The sequence below is a fragment of the Rhinopithecus bieti genome, unplaced genomic scaffold, assembly GCF_001698545.2.
Source record: "Rhinopithecus bieti isolate Rb0 unplaced genomic scaffold, ASM169854v2 scaffold_20098, whole genome shotgun sequence".
Taxonomy (NCBI): Eukaryota; Metazoa; Chordata; class Mammalia; order Primates; family Cercopithecidae; genus Rhinopithecus; species Rhinopithecus bieti.
The window spans coordinates 3728991-3738914 of NW_016810571.1; positions in this window are offsets into that span (position 1 = coordinate 3728991).

Below are 9924 nucleotides of genomic sequence, written 5' to 3' on the forward strand. Positions count from 1 at the left end.
CTCCTCCTCCTCCTCCTCCTCCTTCTTCTTCTTCTTCTTCTTCTTCTTCTTCTTCCTTCTTCTTCTTCCTTCTTCTTCTTCCTTCTTCCTTCTTCTCCTTCTCCTTCTTCCTCTTCCTCTTCTTCTTCAGACAGAGGTTTGCTCTTGTTGCCCACACTGGAATGCAGTGGCACAATTTCGGTTCACTGTAACCTCTGCCTCCCAGGTTCAAGTGATTCTCCTGCCTCAGCCTGCCGAGTAGCTGGGATTACAGGTGCCTGCCACCACGGCTGGCTGATTTTTGCATGTTTTGTAGAGATGGGGTTTCACCATGTTGGCCAGGCTGGTCTTGGACTCCTAACCTCAGGTGATCCGCCTACTTCGGCCTCCCAAAGTGCTGGGATTGCAGGTGTGAGCCACCCTGATGGCCCATTTTTCCCTTCTAAAAGGGCTTCTTACCTGTATTTGTTCAGGTCCTGTGGGTTTAGAGCTTGACATTTAAGGACCAGATTGGGCTGGGTGCAGTGGCTCATGTCTGTAATCCTAGTGCTTTGGAAGGCCCAGGCGGAAGGACTGCTTGAGGCCAGGAATTTGAGGCTTCCATGAGAGATGAATACACCACTGCACTCCAACCTGGACAACAGAGGGAGACAAAGAAAAAAAAGACACAGACGGAAGGAAGGACGGAGGGAGAGGGAGGGAAGGAAGGAAGGGGAAAGACAGAAAAGAGAGAGAAAGAAAGAAGGAGAGGGAAGGAAAGAGAAAGAAAGAAAAGGAAGGAAGGAAGGAAGGAAGGAAGGAAGGAAGGAAGGAAGGAAAGAAAGAAAGAAAGAAAGAAAGAAAGAAAGAAAGAAAGAAAGAAAGAAAGGAAAGCCACAGAGAGTGAGTGGGGGAAGGAAGGAACGAAGGAAGGAACGAAGGAAGGAAGGAAACAAGAAAAGAGAAGAAAGAAAAAGAAAATGAAAGGAAAGAAAGAGAGAGGGAGCGAGGGAAAGGAAAGGAAGAAGAAAGGGAGGGAGGGAGAAGCAATTTCTCTCTCTTCTCTGCTCTCTTGGCCCTTTATCCAACCCTCCCCTAAAATTCTCATGACTTTCTACTCTTTATTATAGTTTTTTTTTCTGTTTTCTTTTTTTTTTCCTCTGGTATCTTCTCTCGTCTTAGAGTTTGGTCTTGTGGAGGGCAAGGACTACATCTGATTTATCTTTGATTCTCTGGGATTTACCACAACGCCTGATGCCTACAAATCCTTAATAAATGTCAGTTGTCCAAACGAAAGAATGAAAAGATCATATCGTAAAATAGAGATAAGTTGGGAAAATATATTGATTATGCTGTTCTGTTGAGGGAAAGGTCATGTATTTAGAAATTTAAACTTTTGGTTATTGTGTTCACATCATAGTATACAAGCGTCATTTATAGTTTGGCTTTGAGAACTTTTCTGATACTACGTTTATGGAAATGTATAAAAGAAACAAGTTTTGGTTGTATTTTTATATTTGTAAAGTAAAAGTTTGGTTAAAGTGATCACTGTTCTTTTTTTATTTTATTGTCATTTCAATAAAAAATATTGGAAAGAGAAAAAAAAAGAATCAGTGAAGGCAGAGACTAAAACAACAACAACAAAACAAGCGAAGCCTTGTGGTGCAGGGTGGAGCCACGGCTGAGGGAGGAGAAAGGGCACAGCCCGGGCTGGCCGCTCTCCCCGCGTTGTGTCCTGGTGGGCCTCTGAGGAGTCTGAGAATTCCAAATCTGAACCTGGCTGTCCGTGCTGCCATGAAGCTGTCTGTCAGGGAAGGAGACGGAGCACATTTCACTCCCCAGCTTGTGAGCTTGGTGGATGACTGTTGCGCACAACTTTTACGAAGGTGTCCAGGACCTGGGCCTGCATTCACTCTTGCCCCAGACCTAGCAAATGCTCAATTTCAGGCTACAGTCGTCTTTCCCTTCTAGTCTGCTGCCTGGGCCAATGGGGTGTGGCGGCTTTGTAGGCCAGATGTGAGTTTGAATCTGAGCTGTGACATTTATTAGATGTGTGACCTTGGGCAAAAATTTCACCTGATTTGCATTCCAGGATACACTATGAATAAATAGTGCGAATGGAGGCCTCAGTTTCTTCCTCTGTATGATAAGGATATAACAGGGTCCACCTCGCGGAGAGTGTGAGGATTAAATGAGTTAATCTATGTATTAGAACAGTGCCTGATATATAGTAAATGCTGCATAGGTGCTGTTGTTATTATCAATATTAGGATCAGTGACTGTTCCTCTCTAAGTGGGTCTTACCTAATTCTCCCTCCCACAGGCCCCCCAAGTACAGGATCAGACCCTAGGCTGGCAGCTCCCTGTGCTCAGTGGCCAGAGGTCACTGTGGAGGCCTGGAGGTGCTGTGAGACCTGGTGCCCCTTCCCTGGAACCCGAACTGCCTCCCAGCTTCTCCAGTGCGGTGAACAGGAAGCGCGTGTGGCCCAGCTCTCACCCTCCTGCACCGGACCAGGAACAGGCCCAGTGCAGGTGCTGCACCCACAGCCACCCCGACATCCAAACCAACATCTGCCCCTGGACAGACAGTGTGGGGCCCTGCTCAGGTACAGCTCTGCCATCCACTCTCATTTCTTTTCTTTTAAAAACAGAAAAGCGGCCGGGTGCAGTGGCTCATACCTGTAATTCCAGAACTTTGGGAGGTCGAGGCGGGAAGATCATTTGAGGTCAGGAGTTTGAGACCAGCCTGACCAACATGGTGAAACCCTGTCTGTACTAAAAATGCAAAAAAAAAAAAAAAAAAAAATCAAATAAACAACAACAAAAAGTATTAGCCAGTGTGGTGGCGGGTCTGTAATCTCAGCTACTCCGGAGTCTGAGGCAGGAGAATTACTTGAACCTGGGAATGGAGGTTGCAGTGTGCTGAGATTTTACCACTGCCCTCCAGTCTGGGCAACAGAGCTAGACTCCGTCTCAAAATCAAAAAACAAAATAAAAAAAGAAAAAAAAGAGAGAGAGAGAGAAGAGTAAAATTAGAGCCAATAGGATCTATGGACTGTACAGTCCACAGTGCATACCCTTCCTGTCCCCAGCCGCTGGGGACCCACAGCCAACAGCTCTGGTCCTCCTGGCTCAGGCCCAGCCACCTCCTACCGGCCGTCCTCCAAGGGACTGCCAGGGCCTCTACTCTTCCTGTCCATTCTCCAGTCACAGTGGCCTTCCTCTGCCCCCTCTGATTACTGGGAGTTCTTAAAGGAGGGACTGTCTAATTGTGGCTATGTCCCCACCTAGTGCTGGCCAGGCACTTGATAATTGTGCTTTAAATGAATGAACGAATGACCGAAAGAAAATACCAGTTTTATATGTCACAAGCTCAGAAAACTTTATTAACTTTATATTCTTGTAGCTATAGGCAAAGTGCAAACCTTTTAGTTGGCCAGTCAAGGCCTTTTATGCTTTTATGAACTGGCCTTAACCATGGGCCTTAACCTACCTGTTTTTTTTTTTTTCAAGATGGAGTCTCGTTCTGTTGCCCAGGCTGGAGTGCAGTGGTGTGATCGCGGCTCACTGCAACCACCACCCGGATTCAAGTGATTCTCTTGCCTCAGTCTCCTGAGTAGCTGGGACTACAGGCATGCGCCACCCTGCCCAGCTAATGTTTTTGTATTTTTAGTAGAGATGAGGTTTCTTCATGTTGGCCAGGCTGGTCTCAAACTCCTGACCTCAGGTGATTCACCTGCCTCGGCCTCCCAAAATTCTAGGATTATAGGCATGATTCACCACACCCAGCCTTTAACCTACCTTTCTGACTCACCTCCTTCTCTCCGTCCTGCCTGTCCCACCACCAACTGCACCGCGGTCTCAGGCCCACTGTGGCACCAACAAGTCTTGCTCTTGGCGCCAGCTTCTCCTGCTCCTCTGTTCTCCTGCTCCTCTGGGCTTCTCCTGCTCCTACTCTGTCTCATACCATCTCAGCCCATCTCCCAAAGCCCCTTCCTCTTTGGCCTCTTCCAGGTTGTTCTCTCTGACTCTTATCTGCACTGTCCTCTCCCTTTCTGGGGTCATCAACCACACCAAAGTCTTGGTGGGTTAACTCAGTGTGACCTTGTCTGCTTCTCCAATTATATCAAAAACAACCTGTGGACCGCACCCTAGGGGAGTCCTCCTAAGTGCTTCCCACGTCTTTCCGCATGGCTCCTGAAGGGTCCAAGGTCTCGTGTTGTCATGTGCCTGTGCTTCTGCCCACTCCTTGGGTGCTCACAGGGCAGGGCTGCCCGGGTGAAAGTACAGCTCCTGCAGCTGCAGGAGAGGGAGTTTAGAGGTAACAGGAGAGGGAGGCAGCCACGGAGGGTGACACACACTGATGCATTTTTCAGTCCAATGAATGTAGTCATTTTGGATTTGTGAGAATCGGGACCCATGTTACTGCCACTATCTACAGAGGTCTCACAAGGTTGTCTGTGCTAGCAAGTGAGTGATTAGCAAAGACGCACTCCTGTGACACATTATGTTGAAAGTGCCATCATCAGAACCACACCACAGGGCAGTGGCTCTCCAGCAACAGCAGCCTCGGGGAACTTGAGAGAAATGCAGATTCTCCGGCCCCACCCCAGACTGCGAAATCAGAAGCTCTGGGCCAGGAACCTGTGCTTTAACCAGCTCCCCAGCTGATTCTGATTCAGGCTAAAGTTGGGTGTCAGGTAAAGGGTGGGCAAGGTTTGGAGGCCCAAGCATTGGGAGGAACCTGCCCTGATGGTGTAAATAGTGTGCTGTGGGAGGTGCATTTGGGGTGCAATTCTGCTAACTGACTAACATCAAATCCAGTGGGCCAGCAATGCAGCTTGGGGCCTTTCAGGAGTTGGGGTGCTGCATGAACCCTCATTTAACCCTCCCTACAATGTGATGCCACAGGAGTGCATGCGCCTGTTTCAGAGATGAAGACAGGAGGCCCTCATGGGGTCATTTGTCCCAAGCCATCCCGGTTGTCAGTGGTGTGCCTGTGGGTGGAGGGGCCCCGGCTGGAGATTAAGGCTATGTATTAGGGTTCTTGAGAGAGAGAGAACCAATAGTATCTGTCTGTCTACACTTATCTAGCTAGCTAGATGAGAAGGGATTTGTTGGGAGAATTGGCTCACACATTTGTGGGAGGCTGAGAAGTCCCACCACTGGCTATCTGCAAGCTGCAGACCCTGGGATGCTGGTGGTGAGGCTCAGTCCAAGTCCGAAGGCCTGAGAATCCAGAGGCCATGGGTGTAAGTCTTGGAGTCCAAAGGCTGGAGCCCCTGGAGTTCTGATGTCCAAGGACAAGAGAAGAAGAGCACCCCAGCTCCAAGAGGGAGACACCAACTTGCCTTTCCTCTGTTTTTGCTCTCTGTGGGCCCCCAGTTGATCAGATGGTATCACTCACATTGAGAGCAGATCTTCCCCACTTATTCCACTGACTCACACGCCAGTGTCCTCTGGAGACACCCTCACAGACAGACCCCAAAATAATGCATCACCAGGTTTCTGGGTACTGCTTCATCCAGTCAAGCAGATGCCTAGAATTAACCATCATGGTTGGGAGGCTGGAGGAGGACTGAGCGCTGGGGCCAGGTGGCAGAGGAGCTGGAGTGAAGGGACACAGATCTCACCTTCACCCACCAGTGACCCTGGGGACCCCCTTTCAGGGGGCACTGCCTGTTACACAGGTGCTCGTAATTGTAAAGGGTGTTTCAAATGTTTATAATGGCAGGTTTGTCATAAAGGAGTGTTAGCTGCAGAGAAAATGTTTCTGGCATAGCGCAGTCCTGAATAGACTGTTAATAACTAGTGGGAAATGGACGAGGTTTGGGAAGTGACTGCTCCAGGTCCAGGAAGGACGCTCCTAGCTGAGCAAAGGGCATTGGGCAGAACTCACAGGCCTTCCCCAGGGCCCAGAGCACGGGGCTCCAGAGAGCAGGCTGCCTGCTGGGAAAAAATCAGCAACTTATCTGAAGGGAAAAATGTGGCTGGCAGATTGTCAGCACAGCAGAATAGGTTAAAAACATTTAATTGGACACACATTGCCACGTCACTGGTCAACATGTCCTTGTTCTGAAAGAGGAAGGAAAAAAGGCTGAGGCCAACTGAACCTGCCAGGAGGCTGTCCATCTGCCTTATCCTCTCCTCTCGGGAAAGCTGGGGCTGGTTCTGGGATAGGACCCACCTAGGGGACCCCGAAGGATATCAGAAGAAAGATCTGGAAGTGGGGGTGCAGGATACCCAGAGAAATATGAGAAGTCATCAAAAACCCAAGGGATGTGAGCCCCTGTCCTGCCCTTCTTCCTGCTAAGAGGCTAGGGAGACGCCACAGTTTGTAGCAAGTGGACCATGAATGCTCCTTTTCTGATGAATGGAATCAAATTCACATCTTGCTTTTCCAGGTGTTCTGTGCAGCAGGAGGAGGAACTGTCAGGCAAGAAGATAAAGTCTAGCTGAGTCTGAAGGCTGAGGCCCAGAAGGAGGTGTGATAACTTTTTCTGGCAACCAAGGGTCAAATAAAGAGAAATGAGAGGAGGAAGCTGCAGCTCGGGGAAGCCAGCACCCCAGCAATGCTGCTCCCTGATTGGAGGAAACTTGTATTTAGCGGCATGACAGGAAGCTACCAGATGACTTTAGAAAGGTTTCCTGGGAAGCCATGTCTGTAATCCCAACACTTTGGGAGGCAGAGGCAGGTGGATCACCTGAGGTCAGGAGTTCGAGACCAGCCTGACCAATATGGTGAAACCTCATCTCTACTAAAAATACAAAAACTAGCCGGGTATGGTGGCGTGCACCTCTAGTCCTAGCTACTCCGGAGGCTGAGACAGGAGAATTGCTTGAACCTGGGAGACAGAGGTTGCAGTGAGCTGAGATCACGCCACTGAACTCCAGCCTGGGTAACAGAGCAAGACTCTGTCTCAAAAAAAAAAAAAAAAAAAAAAAAAAAAAAAAAAAAAAAAAAAAAAAAAAAAAAAAAAAAAAAAAAATTGAAAATTAAAAACCAAAGAAAGGTTTCCTGAGGCAGCACTCAGAGCTGCATACTTCCTGAGTACTGCGACTTAGCTCCTTGTCCTTACTGGGGATGCCACCGTCTTTAAGAAGGCTTCTGCCTCCCTTTGGCCTGCCTGTCATTAGCCAATGCTGGATATCACCACTCCACAGCATGGCACTGAGTTCCCAGCCTCAAGCCTTGAGCTGGCATAGCTCTTTGGCCATAGGGCAGTTACTATAAGCAGTGATTTAGAAGTTTGGAGTCACACAGAATAGTCATAAGATTCTCAGCCTGTCATGTATTTGAGAGAGCTGTTTTTTAATTTTGGTACTTAAAGCCCAGGCACGGAGTAGGACATTACATATTGATACTAGAAGGGATGATATTAACCTGGCAGCCAGAACTTTTCTAATAACTCCCGCTGCCTCCTGGCAGACACAGCCCAAGAAAACCAGCTGCCCTGGGGATTGTCAGGTTAGGTAATTAACGTGTGATGACACTCCACTCAAAATGATTTAGCGACTAGTGAAAAAGGAAGATATAATGCTGAAGCTCATATCAAAGGCACAAATTGGGTAGATTAGGTGGAACTGCTGGACTTTCTAGGGCATATTAGGTTCACTGGGAAGCGGATGGTGGGTTGGTTTCTGTCTAGTTTCTTTGATAAATGTGACCAGGCGACCCTGGCCCAAGATATTTCTGTGTGCCCTGCCTGATCCTAGGCACTCTCTGTAAAACTTTAACTTAGGTTCTCTGGCTACAAAATAAAACTCTCCAACCCCGGAGACAAGGACGAAGCCTGACTTTTAGGTGGTGTTGCTGATACTACAAGTAGGAAGACAGCGAGGTTTCTAAAAGGAAGGGAGAAGTGCAGGGATTTTTTTTTTTTTTTTGAGGTCTTTCGCTTTTAGGGACAATGCCCTCCATCGTGCCTCCAGTACCTGAGCAGGGCACTGACCCGTCCTGTGCAGCAAGACCGCCACCTTCTCGGTCGGATGCAGGGCCACTGAGTATTATCTGTCTGTACAGATCATCCTGCAGATCTGTGTATTTCTTTCTTCCTGCTCAGTAGGTCAGAGCTGGTGAGTGCAATGGGATCTTACCAGATGGCTTTTCATTTTTAAACTATCCGTTCACAGGGTTGGCAGTTAGAAACCCCTAACCTTGCAGCCTCTGAATGTAAAAGCCCAGTACACACCCAACCACACCCCCTGCTGAAATGACTTTGTCCTCATGTTCATTTTGATGTAATTTTCCTTTTCTTGAGCTTTGGTGGTGAAGGCAAATGTGGCCAGCACAGAGAAGGCAAATGCCACTCTCCGAGGACCTGGTCTGACACACAGCCAAGTGGACGCTTGGGTCCTCTTCCCAGGGAGGAGCTCCTCCCTCCCCTTCCCTTCCTTCCTCTCTTCCTGCCTTCCCTCCCTTCTGTCCTCTCTCTCCTCCCTCCCTCCCTTCCTTTCTTCTTTCTCGAGTCTGCTAAGGGCTATGATGGGCTTAGACCTGAACCTGAAGAAACAGTCCAAGGTGAATGCCCTCTTCCCACCAGCGCTGTGGATGTTTCTCTAGGGTCTCACCTGACCCTGCATTTTCTAACCCGGCCCTTCACTCCGGCTCCTTCAGTAACATTTACAATATTGAGAAGTGAAAGCTAACCATGCTCACTGAAGCATATAGATTCCATCCCAACTCCGAGCGCTTACATTTTCACAGTTCCCAGGGAAGATCTCTGTATGTGGGAGACACTTGGAAAGACAGAACCTGGGATGCGGGCTGGGTTCCTGCAGAGCCACACTCTGGCATGTGGAAGTGCAGTTTTACCTCCCACTCCAGATAAACTTGAACCCGGCCCTCCTGCTGGCACTCTCCACTGCGGAGCCAAGCCTCCCTGTCACTCACTGCATCACATGCCGCATCCAGGCATCGCTGCGAAACAGGGAGTTGAGACACTTGGTCATGTGCTGATTCCATAGATACTTTACAACCATTTGTCATGAGTCCTTGAAAAGAGAACCAGAGCTGGCCCACGAGCAAGCCGAGTGCAGAGGTTTTCTCAATCCTTATCTTCTGACAAGAGGTCTTATTTTAGTTTTTATGAGATTTAGTCACTAGAGTTGTCTTAGCTGTGTAACCTCTGTCCTGACTGCAGGAAGGATCTGAGTAGCTGTGGCCACCCTGGCCTGATGGGAGACGGAAGGACACAGGGAGATGGCGGCTGCAGGGACGGTCCACCCCCTGGTAACACTCCCCAAAGGCTCTGGATGGAGAGGTCTGCCATGTAGGCTCTGCTCCAGAGGAGGAAACACGGTGGGGGATTCAGCCCCTACAGCAGGGTCAGTTGGAGAAGAAAGCTAGCAGCAATAAAATAAACACATTCTCATCACCCAGCTTGGCAGAGCAAAGGAGCAAACTGCAGTTTGGCACAACTCTGTACAGACCGCCAAATTCAAGCTTTCTTTTAGAAACTCAGTTTTGCCAACTTGTCCTCTGAAGGCAGGGCATGCATGTGGGAGGGCCGGAGACTCACCCAGGGCCTGGCAATGTAGATGTCGCCTGGAGGTGTCCTGTGGAGGGTCAGCTATTAGACTGCAGACCTGGAAGGCCACTCTAAGGCTGGGCTGTCAGAGGCAGCATGAAGGGCCATTTTTTGAGTGTTTTCAGATGAACAGGTAATAGGTGTTATGAACACGCCAAGCGTTCTCAGTTTGCCTGACTTAGCTTCTTAGGAGAGTCCATTAAGAATAACCTTTACCGTTATGTCTTTAAGTATATTTAATACATTCACCTATCTTTTCTTTTTAAGTAAGTGATCATGCCTCGTCAAACAGTAATGAAGCAAAGGCCTCAAGCCAGCTTATCTAAGAAACATAAATCAAGGTCCTAAATCACTTCACTAATACTTGGGTAGGAAAGTTGAAATGGTATGTGCTTCTTGGTAGCTGTGATTCTAATTTTCTCCAAAACTGAGTTAT